General features: G+C 37.7%; 1 long non-coding RNA gene and 1 pseudogene across 1 annotated transcript in view; both read left to right on the top strand.

The window, feature by feature from the left end:
* The window catches only part of LOC120622666 (uncharacterized), a 201,254-nt gene that overhangs the window by 179,366 nt on the left and 4,039 nt on the right, over positions 1 to 17,849 (top strand). The gene's annotated exons all lie outside the window — the stretch shown is intronic.
* LOC120581336 (uncharacterized) lies at positions 4,707 to 4,825 on the top strand (annotated as a pseudogene).

The following is a 17,849-nucleotide window of genomic DNA, read 5'->3' as shown; positions in this document are numbered from 1 at the left end:
CCATAACCCCAGAGAGATTGGAAGAGAGGAGCTGCCCCACAGTGGGATGAGGTAAAAGGAAATTTCACTGAATCTCAAAAGATAATATATCTCAACTGACATCTGGGTCATATGTGGAAAAACGCCTTATAGGGTTTGACATTTTTCCTCAGAATTTATCAAGATGCTCTTATTGACCCACTCACTCCATGGTTCCTCTAATTCCTCTTCAGCTCCTTGGTCTGGCTCCCTATCTAGCTCTCTTTTTCCACTCAGCCTTCTATTTACTTGTTTTCCTCTGCCACCAATAAAAATTATGCAGCCATTATAGGCCAGTGTCTGTGCTGGGTGGGTTGTGAGGGATATAGTGATAAACAAGAGCGATAATCCCTCCCACTTGGAGTTCACCATTTGGAATGATTCCACAGCACAACTTCTGTCTCTGTCCCCTGACATCGTTCATTCTAACCAAGGAGGAGAGACTTTTTCCCTGTTTCCTTGCTTCATACCCCATGAAACCTCTAGCTTTCCTTGCTCCTCATCCAGCTTCCAACATCAGGGTTAGGTTAAGGGTTCGATGGAGTTCCTAGAGGAGATGGCACTGATCCTTGATGAATTCGGAAGAATTATTGTCAATACTGGAGGGATCTACAAAGAATATTATAGCAAAGGAAGGAACTTATAAGTAGATACAAAGGAAAGAATATATGGAGTGTGTGGGGGTAGCAACAGGTGGTTCGCAATTGAAGATGTGGATCCACCCTCATTGACCATTTAAATGAACCCCCACCACTACCAAGCAAATTAAGGAAAGATATAAAACCATGAGTGTCCATGTCCTGTTTGTATCCCCTTTACACTTAGTCTTCTCTACATATTTGCCACTTCTTAATGCAAGCACACACAGCTGTCTACCTGAGGATAAACTCCTCATACCTCTCACCACTGTGTGGGCAGCCACAAGACATGTTTTCCTCACTCCCCCAAAAGTCCCCAGTAGACTCCCTCAGCTGCCCACAGTAGTAACCTGCTCATCAGTGCATCCTGCGTTAGCTATCTTCCCTTCATTGTCTCACTTCCCTCACTCCCTTACCAGTTCTTCAAGGGATCATCTTCGAAATAAACCACTTGAACTCAAATCCCTTTCTCAATGTCTACTTCTGTGGGAACTCAATCTTTGCCCAGGTCTACCTTCTCAACAAATTTTCAATGCTCTGCTTATTGCTCTCTTCTCCCAGCCCCTCTTATCTCTGATTTGGTACCTGGTCTGTCACTATCAACATCTTTGCCCCCCATATCATAAGGAACCCTCACTCTCAGATTTAGTCCCAGTTCCCCTGCAACTGTTGATTTTCTAGTAAATGTTTAATAAACCAGCTCTTCAAAAAAAAAAAAGGAAAAAAGCTCTGATTTGTGGCATTGACTGATCTGTCTGGTGTAAATGCTCCTACCATTGTCAGCTTCAAGCTACAAAGTGACATCACTAAACAAAGAGTTGAGAAGAAAGGTGTAAGATTGGCTTTTACTAGACATTGTGAGCTGGCTCCAGTACACCACTACCTACAACCCCCACCCAGAAAAGAGGATTTTCTCAAGATTTGAAAAGGAATATTGGAGTCAGATTGGTAAGGGCCTTAGAAAGCCAGGTTATGGAGTTGAGAGTTAATCTATATTCAAAGGAAGATTAATAAAGTTTTAGGGCTGGGGCAGACAAGGCGACATATGTCATTACTCGCATTGTGTTTTGAAAACATTAATCTAGTACCATTGTGTAAGAAGTAGAGTAGGAAGAAAACAGAGGCAAAGAGACAGAGGTTACTGTGTTATAACAAGAGCCTGAGCACATATTGGGGCTATGAAAATAGAAAACAGGAAATGGATGTAAGAGAGATTTAGGGATTAGAATCTACCTATCAGAACAGTATATTGGATGTTGAGGGAAGGAAGATAAAGGAGTTAATGAGACCCCAAGATTTCAAGTTTTTCCAATCACATTTGAGTCTAAAATTTCAAATAGTCAAATGTTACCATTGGGGATATAAACAATGTGAGTTTCCTGATATTTAAAGTTTGTAAGCATCATATATGAACTTGCAATATTTCTTCAAAATTGCTACTGTGCCTCCCTAGTGAAATTTAAGCACTGAAGAGGGAATCAATATGATATCAAGGAAAGAATTATGAAAAGAATGTTTGAAGATCGAATGTGACCTCTGGCTGAATCGCTAACTGATGGTGAATTTAGCCAAGTCACTTGACTCCCTCTAAAACCCTCAGAATCCTCATATCTTTAACTAAAGGTTTTATAAATGAGCCATTACACTGCTTGGGAAATTTTAGCATGCTAAACAAACATGAGGCACAGTGTCTGAGATCCTCAGCATAGCTATTGCCAAAGATCTATTGCAAATTTGAGCTCTGTACAAAAAAGACAAATGGCTGTTACTGCAGTGAGAAGCTCTGTTTATCTCAGTGTTACTAATTGCATAAATACTTTTTATAGCTGGTTACCTGGAATCCTTAAGACCCTAAGAAACCACAGCATTTTCAGGCAGCACATATTTAGTTACAAGCTCTGTTAGGTTATTGCTGGTGATCTCTCTTCCACTGGATATGAACACAGATGCATGCATCCAATAGCCATACTGTCTATGAACATGAAGAGAAGTAGCCTTAGAATGAAGCTATGATTTGACAGAGTGGAAGAAGGAAGAAATCTTGGTCATTCATGACATCATTGATTTGTAAAAACAACCAACTTCATGATTATCCTTACCATTGAACACCTCGTTATATAAAATAATAAATGTCCTTTTTCTTTAAGTCACTCTAAATTGGATATTTTGTTACATGCAACTAAATACACGCTGATACACAATTTGGCTTAGGTTTTTGAAGGTTTATTTCTCATGTAACAACAGGGAAAGAATAATGTCCTTCAAAGCTGTATTCGTAGTTCAGAGCCTATCATTTATTGGTGGAATGACCTTGAGCAAGTCAGTTTCCTTATCTGCAAATGGAAACAGTATTCTTTTTCTCTCCTTAATCTTTTAAATTTTTTGTTAAATGAATGTACTTCGTATGTTTTCTTATTTTTAATTTTTAAAAATTATCTTACAATAGAGAGGTAGAAAAAAATGGCATAGATGATAGAGGCTTTGTTCATCCTTCTTGCAACCAAATCAAAGTTGTGACAGAAACACAGACCAAATAGCAAGTAAAGTCACCTGAGATCTAGATGAACAGAAGCACTACGACTAGAGACAGAAATAATTAATCAACCTGCAATGGTAGAAGGCAGGAAGGGGTGAAGATGTGAGGCTGCTGGTCCCGAACGGCTGAGTGGAACAGAGGTGACGGCATCAGCAGTCGGCAGCAGCAGTTGGCAGTTGCAGATGCCTCTTAAAGAGGCTGTGTCTGCGAGTGGACTTTCGCAATGACAGACCTGCTTGTATGAGCACCAGTGCCAGGTTGGCTGCTCAGGGGGCACCAGGTACACTGAGCTGAAGGAGTGGGGACCGGAGGCGAGGCTCTCTCCTGGGCAGAAGTGTCAATGGTATCCATTTTTCCTATGTTGAGCCCTCCCACTTCCCAGTGTGCAGACACAGTACCACCATATCCAAATGTCATCAAACTGGATAATAGAGGTTGCTCCACCCAGAGGATTCCCTGAAATTCTGCCTCCCCCAACTCACGGCCCCACCCAAGTCATATCCAGTGGTGTCCTTGACAAATCTGGTGGTCCTTGCTGAGCAGCGCCAAGACTCACACCGGAGGCAGCTGGCCTTGGTTTCTGGTGTGGCCTCTTGAGGCAACTATAAGCACAGCATCTGCGCATTGCTTGCCGAATCTTAACAGATGGCCCCAGAAGGGCATAGGCTGGGGCTAATCTTGGCCTGCTGCTGAACCCTCCTCAGGACTGTGCCATTGGACACCTACTTCACAAAGCCACACTAAAGAGACTGGAAGACTTAAGAGCTTTGCTTACTACATAGAAACAGACACAGAAAGACCGCCAAAATGGGAAGACAAAGAAGCAGAAACTATATGAGAGAACAGAACAGAGATCCAGGAGTAATGGAGTCAATCAATCTAACAGATGCAAAGTTCAAAACACTGGCTATAAAGATGCTCAATGAACTTAGGGGAAGTGTAGATGAATTAATTCAGTGAGAACTTTAACAGAGATTTTTAAAAAAACATTAAAATGGAAATGGAAATTATAAAAGAGAACCAGTCAGATATGAAGAACACGTTATCTGAGATGAAGAGTATACTAGATGGAATAAACAAAGTGGATAAACAAGAGGAACGAATCACCGACATAGAGGATGGAGAAGCCAAGGACACCTAATTAGAATGGCAAGAAAAAATAAGCCAAGACTATAATAATAATTTAAGGAACCTATGGGACAAAATTAAGGGTAACAACATTCGTGTCATAGGGGTACCTGAAGGAAAACAAAAAGTTGAATAGCTATTTGAAGAAATAATAATGGAAAAATTCCCTCACCTGGTGAAGGAAATAGACATACAACTCCAGGAAGCTCAGAGAGTCCCAAGAAAGAGAAACCCAAAGAGGTCCACATCAAGACACATTTTAATTAAAATGCCAAAGTTTAAATACAAAGAGAGAATCTTAAAAGCAGCAAGAGAAAAGCAGTTAGTTACCTACAAGAGAGCACCCATAAGACTAGAAGCTGATTTCTCAAAAGAAACTCTGCAGGATCTACGACTATGCCACCCTAAATGTGTCCAACCTTGTCTGATCTCGGAAGCTAAGCAGGGTAGGGCCTGGTTAGTACTTAGATGAGAGACCACCTAGGAAGACCAGGTGCTGTAGGCATTTAAAAAAAAGAAAGAAAGAAAGAAAAAGAAAAAGAAACTCTGTGGGTCAGAAGGGCTTGGCATTAAATATTCAACGTGATGAAAACCCAGAATCTAAAACCAAGAATACTTTGTCCCTCAAAGCTATTATTTAAAGTCAACGGACATATAAAGAGCTTCCCAGACAAAAATAAGCTAAAGGAATTTATCAACATCAAGCCACTATTAGAGGAAATGTTGGAGGAACTTCTTTAAGAAAACCATCTATCAAAAACATGAATAAAGAATGGTAATAACTACATTTTTATCAACGAGTACTTCAAATGGAAAAAAAAAATTAAGTATTCCAACCAAAACACAAGGAAGTTGAATGGATAAGAAAGCAAAACTCCTACAAATACTGCCTACAAGAGATTCACTTCAGATTAAAAGACACACACAGACTAAAAGGGAGGGGATGGAAAAAGATATTGCTTTGATGGACCTAGAGGGTATTGTGCTGAATGAAATAAGTCAGATAAAGACAAATATCGCATGATTTCACATACATGTGTAATCTAAAGAACGAAATAAACAACAACAAAAAGGGAAACAAACTCATAGATACAGAGAATATTTTGAAGGCTACTAGATGAGAGAAGGTTGGCGGGATGGCAAAAAAGGGCAAAAGGATTAAGAAATATAAATGGATAGTTACAAAATAGACATGGAGATACAAAGTGTAGCATAAGGAAAATAGACAACAATGTTGTAAAAAATATGTAAGGCGGAGAGGGGTACTAGATTTAGTGGAATGATCACTTTGTGAATTGTATAGATTTCTAGTCACTATGCTGTATAACCGAAACTAATATATTATTGTATGCCAACTATAATTGAAACAAAAACTCATTGAATTGTATAATGTAAATAGGAACAACTAATTGTCTATTATATTTCAATAAAGCCGAAAAAAATCAAGTATATGTCCATACAAAAAAAATTATCTTACGATAAACTTATTTTTTTTTTTTTGGTGCACAGTACTATGAGTGCAACATATAGATTCGTGTCCCCACCACCACAATCAGAATACAGAACAATTCTATCTCCTCCCAAAACTCCCCATTAAATCTTTTTGTAGTAATACCCTCCTTTCACCACTAATTCTTGATATATTGATCTTTATGCTCTTTTTCTTATACTTTTCCCATTTCCAGAATATAACATAAATGGAATCATACAATATGTAACCTTTTGAGACTGGCTTCTTTCACTCAGTATAATGCCTTGGAGATTCATCTGTATTGCTGTGTTTATCACTAGTTTGTTCCTTTTTATTGCTGAGTAGTATTTCATTGTATGGATATGTCATTGTTTATTCCCCCATTAAAGGGCATTTGGGTTGTTTCCTGGTTTTGATATTTATAAATAGAGCTTATACAAACATTTATGTATAGGTTTTTGTGTGAACGTAAGTTTTATTTCTCTAGGATAAATATTTAGGAGTAGAATGACTGGATTATATGGTAGGTATATGTTTAACTTTAGAAGAAAGTGCCAAAATATTTTCCAGAGTGGCTATACCATTTTGCAGTCTTCCCTCAAATGCATGAGGGCTCCAGTTGCTCTGAGTTCTTGTCATCACATGGAACTGTCAGTAGTTTTCATTGTTACCATCCAGATAGGTATATAGTGGTTTCTAATTGTGGTTTTAGTTTGCGTTACTTTAAAGGCTAATGATTTAAAACGTTTTTCCTTGTCCTTATTTGCCATCCATATATCTTCTTTGGTGAAGTATATGTCAAATCTTTTGCCTACTTTATTGTTTAATTGAGTTGTTTGTTTTCTTATTGTTTAATTTTGAGAGCTCTTTATATATTCTGTATAGAAGACTTTTATTGGATATATGATTTAAAAATATTTTATTCTAGTCTGTAGCTTATCTTTGCATTCTATTGGAGGAGTATTTTTGATCACATTCAACTTACCATTTTTTTCTTTTTATGGATTGTAATGTCGATGCTATATCTGTGAATTCTTTACCTAAGCCAAGGTTACAAATATTTTCTCCTATGTCTTCTGAAAGTTTTATAGCCTTACAAGTTACATTTAGGTCTATGATCCATTTGTTCAAAGTATAGGCTTAGGTTGGGAGTTTTTCTTTGGGGCACATGGATGTCCACTTTTCCTTTTCTTAAGAGCCCTCTATGTCCTAGATCATATACAATTTGCTGAAGAATCCACAAAATTCTTTTGTGTTAATGTCCTAGATCATATACAATTTGCTGAAGAATCCACAAAATTCTTTTGTGTTAATGTCCCTGGAATGCTTCATAAACTGTAAAGCTCTGTCCTATTGTAAGAACGTATTATTATATGGACCTACATGGCAATTGGCAAAAGGAAATAAATGAGAATTATGATAGTGAAGTAAATCACCCAACAGCTGGCTACTATTCCCTTCTCCACTTGTAAATGTGTTACCCACAGAGCCCCTGCTTTACAGATAACGTGAAAATTGCTTTTTAATTAACAGATGGTAATGAGACTTAGTCAAAATATTGATTCAGGGGTGTTTTCTTGCTACATCACTGCTAAGTATTTGTTTAAACATGCAGGTCCTGGGGAAATTGTGAAATCAGTGAAGACTATGTCTGATCCCCTCTCCACCCCTTTTCCCACCATATCACTTTAATTGAGGCATGTGAAAAAGATAAACAGGGTCCTACATGAAGACCAAACTTCTGAACCGGAGCATGAAATACTGATCATCAAATTCAAACACAATCTCTCTTTTCTCTTGCCATATAAACCATATTTTTATTGAAGTCGCTCTTCTGTTAATCATTTACTCTGGCAGTTGTTGATTTTAAGTAGAGCCTAGAATTTTTCAGAACTTAGATAGAGAAAAAAATCTCAATGTTTCATACCTAGTGTTTTTTATTTTGTGATATGGAAATTGGGGCATTGGAAGAGAAGACCAGGAAATGAACACATCATTTATGAGGTAGAAAAAGGGTGCATAAATATGGTTAATGATCTAACCTTTGTGTCAGAGGCAAATGAAATGCAAAAGGTGAGGTTATCTTTCGTGGGTGCCCTTTTATTTTCTCAAGCTCCCACAAAGAATCATAGAGCCATCTCTTTCCTCGTAGGCTGATTCCAGTTCCTCCCCTGGGAAACACAGGGTCAAGCTGTGCATAAAGATTTATTAGTAGACCAAAGGCTATTAAGCATTAAGCAAACAGGGAACTCACAGAGGTTCAAAGTCCCCCAGTGTCTCAACGATCATCCCTGATACTCCCTAGGATTGCCAGGATTCTAGATTATGAGTGCTGTGGGGCCCCTGTGAGGCTTTTGGCATTGCTTCCTACTGCCCAAGGCTTGTCCAAGAAGCACAGTCCCAATAATAATTTCTATAGCAATATTCTCCCTCATGAGTTCAGGACACATATCCTTGATGTCCTTAAAATCACTGCTTGGTCAATGCTTCCCCTGCCTATTTCTAGTTCTTGGAGAAACGTGCAGTCATCTTTATGGTTGGTGCCTCCCACCAGACACTGCTTGGGAAGTTCTCTTGATCTGTCCATGGTCGTTTTATTAGGCCACCTCTGCTAAGCAAGTGCTCTGCCCTCATCTTAAACTACTGGCTAAACACAGCCTTCTTCTCTTAAGGCTATTCCACTGTTAAAAATTCTGTGGCCTATAAAGTTGGGACCTACCCAGGATCCAGAAGATAGACTATGGGAATCGTGTTCCCAAAATGAGAGAGAAACAAGCCTTTCTCTTGGAGTTTTGTTGACTATTTGGAGCCCAAATCATGAAGATTGGGCACTTATGTTTACCAATTTCATCCTCCAGAATTCTTCAGCTGGAGTTCACCACCTATTCTTCCAAAGAACCAAGGAGATAATGGATTGCCAGGTCATCCTCAGTTGTTACCTAGTGTATTGCCATTAAGAAATAAGCAAAGCATCTCGAAGGCATATAAGGAGAATTGATCCAGGGATTTGGGAGTCAAGGTCGGAGAGTTATTACTTAGCCTCTCTAAGCTTCAGTTTCCTCTTCTGTTAACTGGTGGTTATAACAGCTCCTATCATGGCTTTGTTGAAAAGGCGAAATGTGATAATGGATATATAGTACTGTAGCATAGTACCTGGCTCAGTGTTCAGTGTTAGCTTTCATTAGTTACTAGCATCAGTACACATGGTGAGATTCTCCCACCCCTATCTCAGTTGGCTTATTATAGTCAATTTCCTAGAAATAAAAGTGTTGAGGTGCCCCATTTTTTTATCCATTGTCCTCTAAACTAATTAAAAATCAGAAACTAAAACAATGTTTCTCAGTGAGGACCTACAATGTTTTCTTCTCTCTTTTTGTTTTTCCCCTAAATGATGGGAAAACCAGGGACTTTGTTCTCTCTCAGTATTTCAACTGCCTAACTTTTCAAGTTTCTAATCTTTTATTGTCTGATACTATTTTCCTTCTATAACCCTGCCATACTAACTAACCTATCCCATTTGAGATGGCAACGAGATAAAGTAATTAACGATTGTTAAATTCTTTAAAAATACATGGGACTATAAATGCCAAGGGTCATTATTCTCTTCCAGTATAATGAAACAGTATAATAAAAATGAATCATTAAAATCTCTTTGCTACCACGGCCACTACTCTTTTTGCCTGTTAAAATTTACAATTGCAGTCTGTTTGTTTAAAGCAATGAGGGGCATGAAAACAATCCAGTCATTTTCTAAAGTAGGTGTCCCTGATCAATTGAACACAGAATAACTCTGGAGATATCGGCAATATATTTTTAAAAGTTCATATGAGAATAATGAATGTATCATGATCACCTTCAGTTTCTAATGACATCATTGGCTCTCCTCCCATCCACAAGCTCTTTTTCTGCAATAAACGTGTTGTTAATATCTCCTCTGCACATATGTTAGTTTATATTGTTACCAGATGTTTGTTCTTAAGTACCACAGCAGCAGAACACTAGACAAGGAGAATAATCCAGGTAACCCTGAGTTAGGTAGGGGGCAAAGTGTAAATGCGTTACTGAATTTAGAAGAAACTGATCAACTTAAAGTGAAAGCTATTTGTGAGTTTTTCTATTACAATTGTAAATGGGAGAACATTTTAAACTTGCCAGGTATACCTGCCATACCTGGAAGCCCACACTTTTCTTTGTGTTTGAGGAGGCCTGAGGATATTAGTAAGATTCTACAAATGTTTAAGACATATGGAGGGATGCAAAGGATTGGGTTTCCATTGAAGGGTCTGAACATATTCATGACCCAGGATTGTTTTGGAATCAAACTTCTATAAAGGTGTTTAACAATTTTGAAAATGACTACAATTTTCAGAACATTCTATGCTATTTTTTTTCATCCCGACAGTGCCCTTTGATTTGACAAAGTAATTTTGACATCTGACCCTATTCTTTAACTTTATTAAGTGAGTATAATTAAGAGTTATTTGCATTCAATTATTTGCTTATCTGTTTCTTTGATTGTGCCTTCTCCTTTCATCAATACCAATTTTAGCTTCATTTAATCAAAGTGGTGAAATAATTAGATAGATAAGAGATTTAAAGCAAAACTGATGCACCAACCTTGATAAGACCGCAAGGCCTTCTGGAATATTAACTTCCTTAATCACTGTTTTTCTTAAGGTTCACCTTGATTTTTATATGCTTTTTAACTTGGGGGGGTACTGAGAAAGCTATTAAAATCAACATGAACTGTCAAGAGGCATTAAGGTTAAAATGCTTCAAAAGCTAATATTATAGGAGGAACTCCACAAATATGACTTTCTCACATATGAAGAAGTTTCATATACAATGAGAAACTAAGTCGAAATGATCATTTAAAACTATTCATTAGATTTTAGACTGCATTTATTAAACTTTTAATGTAAGCATAGTACCTTCTTTACTAGATTCTAGAGATGTTCGAGATCATGGAATCTTAGATATAGATAGACTCTGCATATTTTGGTCCAACTTTCTCCTCCAGAGGACCAGCAAAGTTTGGCGACTTTCTCAAAATCAGGTAGAGAGGTAGAAAGAGAGAGAAAGCAAGTGAGAGTGAGAAATCGAAAAAGGCTTCTGGACTCCTAGTGAAGGCTCTTTCCATTACTTATTGACAGAAAAGGAGGGGTTTTCACTGCCCACCAACCAAAACCCCTCCAGTTCTCATTGTGTGAGTCTTAGTGTAGCATCTTAATCTTCGAATAAAAATCTTCCCTCCTTCTCTCCACCCACTTCAAAGCCAGGTTATTGGCACATGATTTAGCACATGCTCTCACCTGAGGCTTTGAATCTTGAAGGCCTAAAGAGCCAGTGAGGTAAAATTTACAATGCTGTAATCTACCAGCATTTCTGGCTGTGTCCACTGGCTAGCACACTCTTGTCATAGTGATTAGGCCCCCTGGTGGCTACGGTCTACAGCAAAATCAGCAACAACATTCCTAACCCAGTCTCCTGCCTCATCTCCCTAGTCTTTCCCTCATTGCCCAAGCATTCTTCTCCAGACTTTTTGTTAATTCTATGAGCTTCTTGATGATTTCCTGCTAAATCCTCCCCCACCGCAAAAACTCACACTCATTCGGAAGTTGGTACCACAAGGTGAGCTGCAGGCAACTGACCCTCAAGGAAAAGTGATAAAACCGGGATTGGTTGACTGATATTAACCCCCACCCCCACCCCTTAGAAATGTAGCTGATTAAACAATTGCTTATGGTCACCTGGAATGCTGATAGAAAGTACTATTTAAGGAGACTAGTATAAAGGGCATGAGGAGTTCAATGACAGCCAATGAAGTGGCTGCTTCTTATAATGAATAGCTTAATGGTGAAAAAAGGCCTCTACCTCAGATCTGAGATGGTCAAAGATAAACTCAGCCTTTGGTTTGATCCTGTGTGCTGATGCATTACAATATCAGTGGTATTCACAGCCCTGACAGGTTTCTTGGGTGTATATTGTGGCATTACCTGGGTTAGACTGAAAGCTGGAAAATCGACATGGAAATATATGAGAGGATTTAGAGGACCCTAAGAATGCTGCACCCTTAATTCTCATTGAATCTCCCTTGCCAGCTCAAGAAATCTCTCCTAGCTTGTCTGATTAAACAGTTCTTCCCTTGATTGAAGATGCTCTTTTTACCTAAGGGAGTTACCTTGTAAGATAAAGCAAGTTCTCTTCATCTTCTTCCCCCACCCCCCACCAATTCCCAAGATTGTCAGATTTCCACATGACCCTGGCAATAACAAAGTCAAAAGCCAGAGAAGGCCAAAGAATTCCTGGATTTCTAGTTTATATTGGAAAAACTCTGGGGAAGTGTGTATGAGAATAGAGTATAAGGATGCTTGATCAAAAATGAAAAATGAAATTTTGGATTGGTCTGGATCCAATAATACAAGATTCACTGTGGATTCAGCATCTATATTAAATCTGAGGGGTGAAGAAAGGAAATACTCCCAGTGGACAGAACTTCAAGCAGTACACCTCATTGGCATTACACCTGGAGAGAAACTGCAAGGCATGGTTCTATACCAAGTCACAAGCAATGGTTAGTGGTTTTGCCAGATGATTAAGGACAAAGAAACAAGTTTAAAGACTGGAGACGAAGAGGTTTGGGGGAAAATAAACGTGAATGGACTTCTCAGAGGGTGAGAATATCGATTTCCTTTGTGAATGCACACCAAAAGACACACACTGTGCAAGTGTCTCTTATGTCTGTCTCATTTATTACTCTATTAAAAAATGTTACACTGCATTTTAGGACCATAAATACAAATGTTTCCTATATAAATAGCAGCTGAAAAAAAAAAACCAGCATTGCATTGAGAGAAATACATGTTCAATGAAGTTTAGGTATTAATAGCCTAATACATTTTCTATCAAGAAAACATTGATTAAGGCATTCTATTAGGTGGGCTTATTTTATTTTTGGTTGCCCAGCATTTGAACCCCCAACTATATTTGAGGATCTTAGTCCTGCTCTCTTATACAAAGATCTAAAGAGATAAGTGGACCTTACTAAGATCAGAAAATGCAGGAAAGAAGGAAATGAGGGAGAGAAGACAGAGAACTAGAAGTAAAAACAAATCTCTGTAGTCTTGTCTAGTACTAGTACTCTTACTGTTGCAGATTAATAAAGGAGATTTAGGACATCATCTGTTAATGGAGATTTGTCTTTTTTAGAGACAGAGAACCACCTTTAAAAAGTTATTTTGGAGATAACATTGGTTAATAACATGATATAATTTTCAGGTGTACAACATTATAATTTGTGATCTCTATACTCTATTGGGTGCTTACCACCAAAAGTCTAGTTTCCATCCATTCGACCTGCCTTGTTTTTGAGCTCTTTCTTAATATTTACAAATCCTCAAATTTGTGAGTCTTGAAAGAAGGCAGGAGCCCAGTTCCTACCAGGGAAGCCTGAGGCAATATTCCCTGTTTCTACCCCTTGGCAATGAGGGTGAACTAGTAGATGAAATAGCCTCAGACAATTGAATGATCTCCGCACTCCTCCTCGCCACCCCACCCCCACCCCGCCCTCGCCAAGACCTTACTCCTCAAGAAGGGTCTCAGGAGAGCAGTGGCTACATCCAGCCATGGTGTCCTAGCCAGATTGTTCCTCCTAGGTAGCCTTCCTTGAGCTCTGCTTTTTATTTTTATGAGCTTCATTCCCCAATATTTCCACTCATTCTGTACACTAGCTGATAGTCTCAAATGTTAGATATCTACTCAGGAAAGCTGATTCGTATGGTCTACATTATGAACTCTCGCGTCTTCTAGCTTCTGGTAGGATTTGGCTATTGGAATCTCAGCTGGAGAATGGAGGGAGGGAGTAGGGTGAAGTCAGACTATTCTCATGGTTTCCCATGAGGTCGCCTTGGGTTGGCTATTCCTCAGTAGAAATTCACTATTCCTCTTGAAGTGGCCCACTCTACACACTTCTCTTCCCTTCCATATTCTAATAAAATCTCTATCCCTTCATCTCTTTGGGCCAAGGGATAGTAACTGCTCTACTGCTTTTAGTCCTGGGTCCTTGCACTGTGCCTTGTGGCTGCTCCAATCCCCTTCTAAACCTTTGAAATTTATTTCTTCGTAAGTAAATCCTTCTCAAATTATCCTATCAGGAAGGAGGGTGTCATCTGTTTGTCATAAACCTGACTGATATGCCTTTATTTTCTAGTTAACTTTGTGACAAAGAAACACAACAAGCTTAGCATTCTAAGAGGAAGAGAAATAAACAGAAGCCCAGAGCTGGGATCAAAGGTGAAATTTTCAGTGAATGGTAATAAATGACACTGAATGTAAGAAAGGGACCCTATTAGGAAAAAGTCACCCATGGAAAGATACATAAAAAATAGTTCAAAATTCACTTGCAGAGTCTTCAAGCCTGATTGCCAGTCACAAAAGAGCAGCGGCTACTAGATGATGTGAAAGGGTGCTTCTGTTAACAGATAACAGACATACAATTGCTGAACAGTTGGGCCATTCATTTTCAAGTGTCTGAAGAATCATTAAGTCCTCCTTCACTCCCTCTCACTTTGTATGGTATTTTGCGCAGAGTAAAATGCACATAGGTTCTTCCAAATGTCTCCTCCACAGTTTTCTTTGCTGTTAGGGAGACACAGCTGCACCATGTTTGTAATGCTGGAGCATGAGAAAGCTATTGATCGGGCTCCATCTAGATGCACCAAGTCTAACTGCAGAGCTGCCTCCAGCTTCATTATAGGAGTATATACAAAGTAATACAATTTTTAAAACACAGACCATAAAACAAATAATGGAAATTAAAATTATGAGGGAAAGTAAATAATATGTAAAGAGTTTACCCAAAGCCAGTCACTACAGATTTTATACACATCTCATTTTAGCCATGCAATCCTGCAAATTAGGTGTTATTATCCTGATTTAACAGATGAAGAATCAGAGGCAAAGAGTAAATGACTTGCCAAGAATACTCAGGTAATAAATGGTAAAGCCAGAATTCAAAACCATGGTATCCTAAAGCTATTTACTAAATTGAGGTATGTGTTCCCCAGGGGATGTTCAAGACATCCATCTTGGTGGAGCAAACCAAATATTAGAAATTTAGTTATGTTTATTTTTTAATTTCATCATTTTAAAGTTTTTTGTATATGTTTTACATATAACCATAATATATTAGTACATAGTACATGCATACATATACGTAAATACATATTACGCTTCTGCTGGGCAGCTTTTCTTGATCTCTGCCTTTATTTTTTTCTGAGCCTTGTTCTTCGGTCTTCTCACTGATTCTGTGCACCAGCTGATTGCCTCAAGTGCTAGAAATCTACCCAGGAAGGCCGATATGCATGGGCTACATTAATGAGCTCTCATGTATTCTGGCTTCTGGTCGGTTATGAATAAAGATGTGTAAAATAAAAAGTTCGAAGCCCACTGCTCTGAACTCTTTCAAAGGACAGTATAGTGCAATTGTTAGGAGCATAGATTCTGGAACTAGACTGTATATGTTCAAACCTCAGCCCTAACACATTTTAGCTGAGAGACCCTGGGTAACTTAGTCTCTCTGTACCTCTTCTGTAATATGCAAATTTAAGTAATACATAGAGCCCTTAGACAAATGTCTGGCACATAATAAGAGTCTAATAACCTAAGCCATTATCATCACATTACATGATCCTTCAAAGTAATCGTTCAGGAAATTACCTAGTCATACTACTACTACCATAGATCCCTCATAACTCTTTTTTTTTAATTTATTATTTATTAAAGTATAGTTGACATACGATATCATATTAGTTTCAGGTACACAACAGTGATCTGACATTTAGGTATCTTACAGTGTTTTGTCTACTTATGTTTCAAATCATTCTTCAAAATAAATCTATTTTCTAAAGTCAAATACAAATGCAAAGATTAAGGATGTTCATTTCTGTGACTTTTTACAAAAATATACCCTAAGCTCCGGCATCTCTTCCAAAAGAAGGCAAAGCATGTTATCAGCACTTTCGGCAATGCTAGACTAAGTTACTAACCAAAGAGGAGAAATCTAAGTTATGTCTAGCAAAAAGAATGCTCATATTAATGAAAAAAAAAATAACCATTTTATTAGAGCAATGTAATGCAAGGAATCCAATAATTAGTGTCAAATAAAACTAGAATACCTGGCTCAATATTTGCTAATAGAATCACCTACAGATCATTAACATCTGTAAGGTGATTTAATAATTTCTTGCTTTCAGGTTTGAGGTGGGAGATGAGCTCAGTGAGGTGGAGAACCAGGTGATACAGGGTCATGTAAGCTATTGTTAGGACTTTGGCTTTTTGTTTTGAGTCAGCGGGGAAACCATTGGAGACTCTTGACAAAGGGGAAGCATGTCATGCCTTTAAAAGGATCATTGTGACTCTTGGGTTGTGAATACTATTAAGGTGGAAGCAAGGACACCAATTAAGAACTGATGGCAGCAGTGCAGGTGAAAGGCGATGGTGTTTTGGAACATGGAGGTAATAGTGGAAATGATGAGACATGATGACTTTGCAGATATATTTTGAAACTAAACATATATTTAAAGGGATAATGTAAGTTTCTGAACATATATTTAAAGGGATAATGTAAGTAAAATGCTTCAATCAGATAACTAGTATATGATAAAATCAATAAAGGGACACAATCATTATTACTCTATGCTCAAAATTTGTACAATAATCATGGATAGCCAGTCTGTTCTGGATTGGCATGAACTAGGATCTTCTAACATATTTTTTCCTTTCTAAAATATTTTAATTTTTCCTTAATAGGCAGATGGCATAATCCTAAGAGCTAGGGTTCTGTAGTCAGACATACATGGGTTCAAATCTTGGCTCCACCTCTTAGTAACTGTTTGACCTTGAGCAAGTTACTTAACCTCTCTGTACCACACTGCCTTCATCTGTAAAAAGGGAGACTTGATAAAATATACTCCAAAGAGTTTTGTGAGTATCCAATAAGTTAATCTTTATAAAGTATTTAGAACTGTGCCTGCCACATAGTAAATTCTCATTAAATGTTAGCTATTATTGTCAGCTTCTATGTTTTTTTGCTTTCTTATTTTACATTTTGAACTTTTTTGTTTTGATTGAAAAAGCAAATTGTGTTTGTTGTAAAAGAAAATTTTAAACCATATAGATATGAATGACTTAGAAATTAAAATGCCCCTCTAATTCTATACCCAGAGGGAATTATTAAACAGTATAGTAAATATTGATCCAGATTTTTACCTGTGTGTCTAGCACACCTACCTATGCGTTAATTTACTTTTTAATAAAACAGGTACTTTGCAACTTTTTAAAATTTATTTATGCCTACAGCACCTGGTCTTCCTAAGTGGTCTCCCATCCAAGCACTAACCAGGCATGATCCTGCTTAGCTTCCGAGATCAGACATCAGACTTGTTCAGGGTGGCATGGCCATAGACCATGGACCATGGCTTCACTGAGGTGTAAACACAAGAACTTCTGCATGTAAAGCAGATGTGCTAACCATTACACTATGGAACCACAACCTTTTTTTATCAATTAAAATTTGATCTTAGATATTTTTCCATGTAAGTACACATAAAATGATTATACTGATATTCATAGTTGCATTGTAGTCTAGTGTATGGAAGCCCAATAATTTATTTATTCATTAGTTTATTGAAGTCATTTGGGTGTCCTTCAATTATTTTCACTCTAACAATGCAGCAATTGGTGTCATTTGTATATTTCTGTAGAAAAACATTCTGGAAGAATTTATCTACAGAAGTGGTTATAATGAGTAAGAATTATATGCCTTTCTAAAATATTTATAATCTGTATTGCCAAATTGTCTTTTGAAAAGATCATACCTTTTTGAATTCCCACAAACTGTGAATAAGTGTGAATATTTCTTCTGCTAACTAGACTGGGCAATCTTTTTAATCCTTGCCAATCTTTTTAATCCTTGCCAATCTAATAGGAAAAATAAATATCTAAGTTTTATTGTTTGATTTGCACTTTTTATGGTAGAGTTAATTGTCTTTTCAAATGT

Source organism: Pteropus medius, unplaced genomic scaffold (genome assembly GCF_902729225.1).
Source record: "Pteropus medius unplaced genomic scaffold, Ma_sr-lr_union100, whole genome shotgun sequence".
Taxonomy (NCBI): domain Eukaryota; kingdom Metazoa; phylum Chordata; class Mammalia; order Chiroptera; family Pteropodidae; genus Pteropus; species Pteropus medius.
The sequence above is the reverse complement of the archived record's forward strand: the minus strand, read 5'-3'. Positions and strand labels throughout refer to the sequence as shown.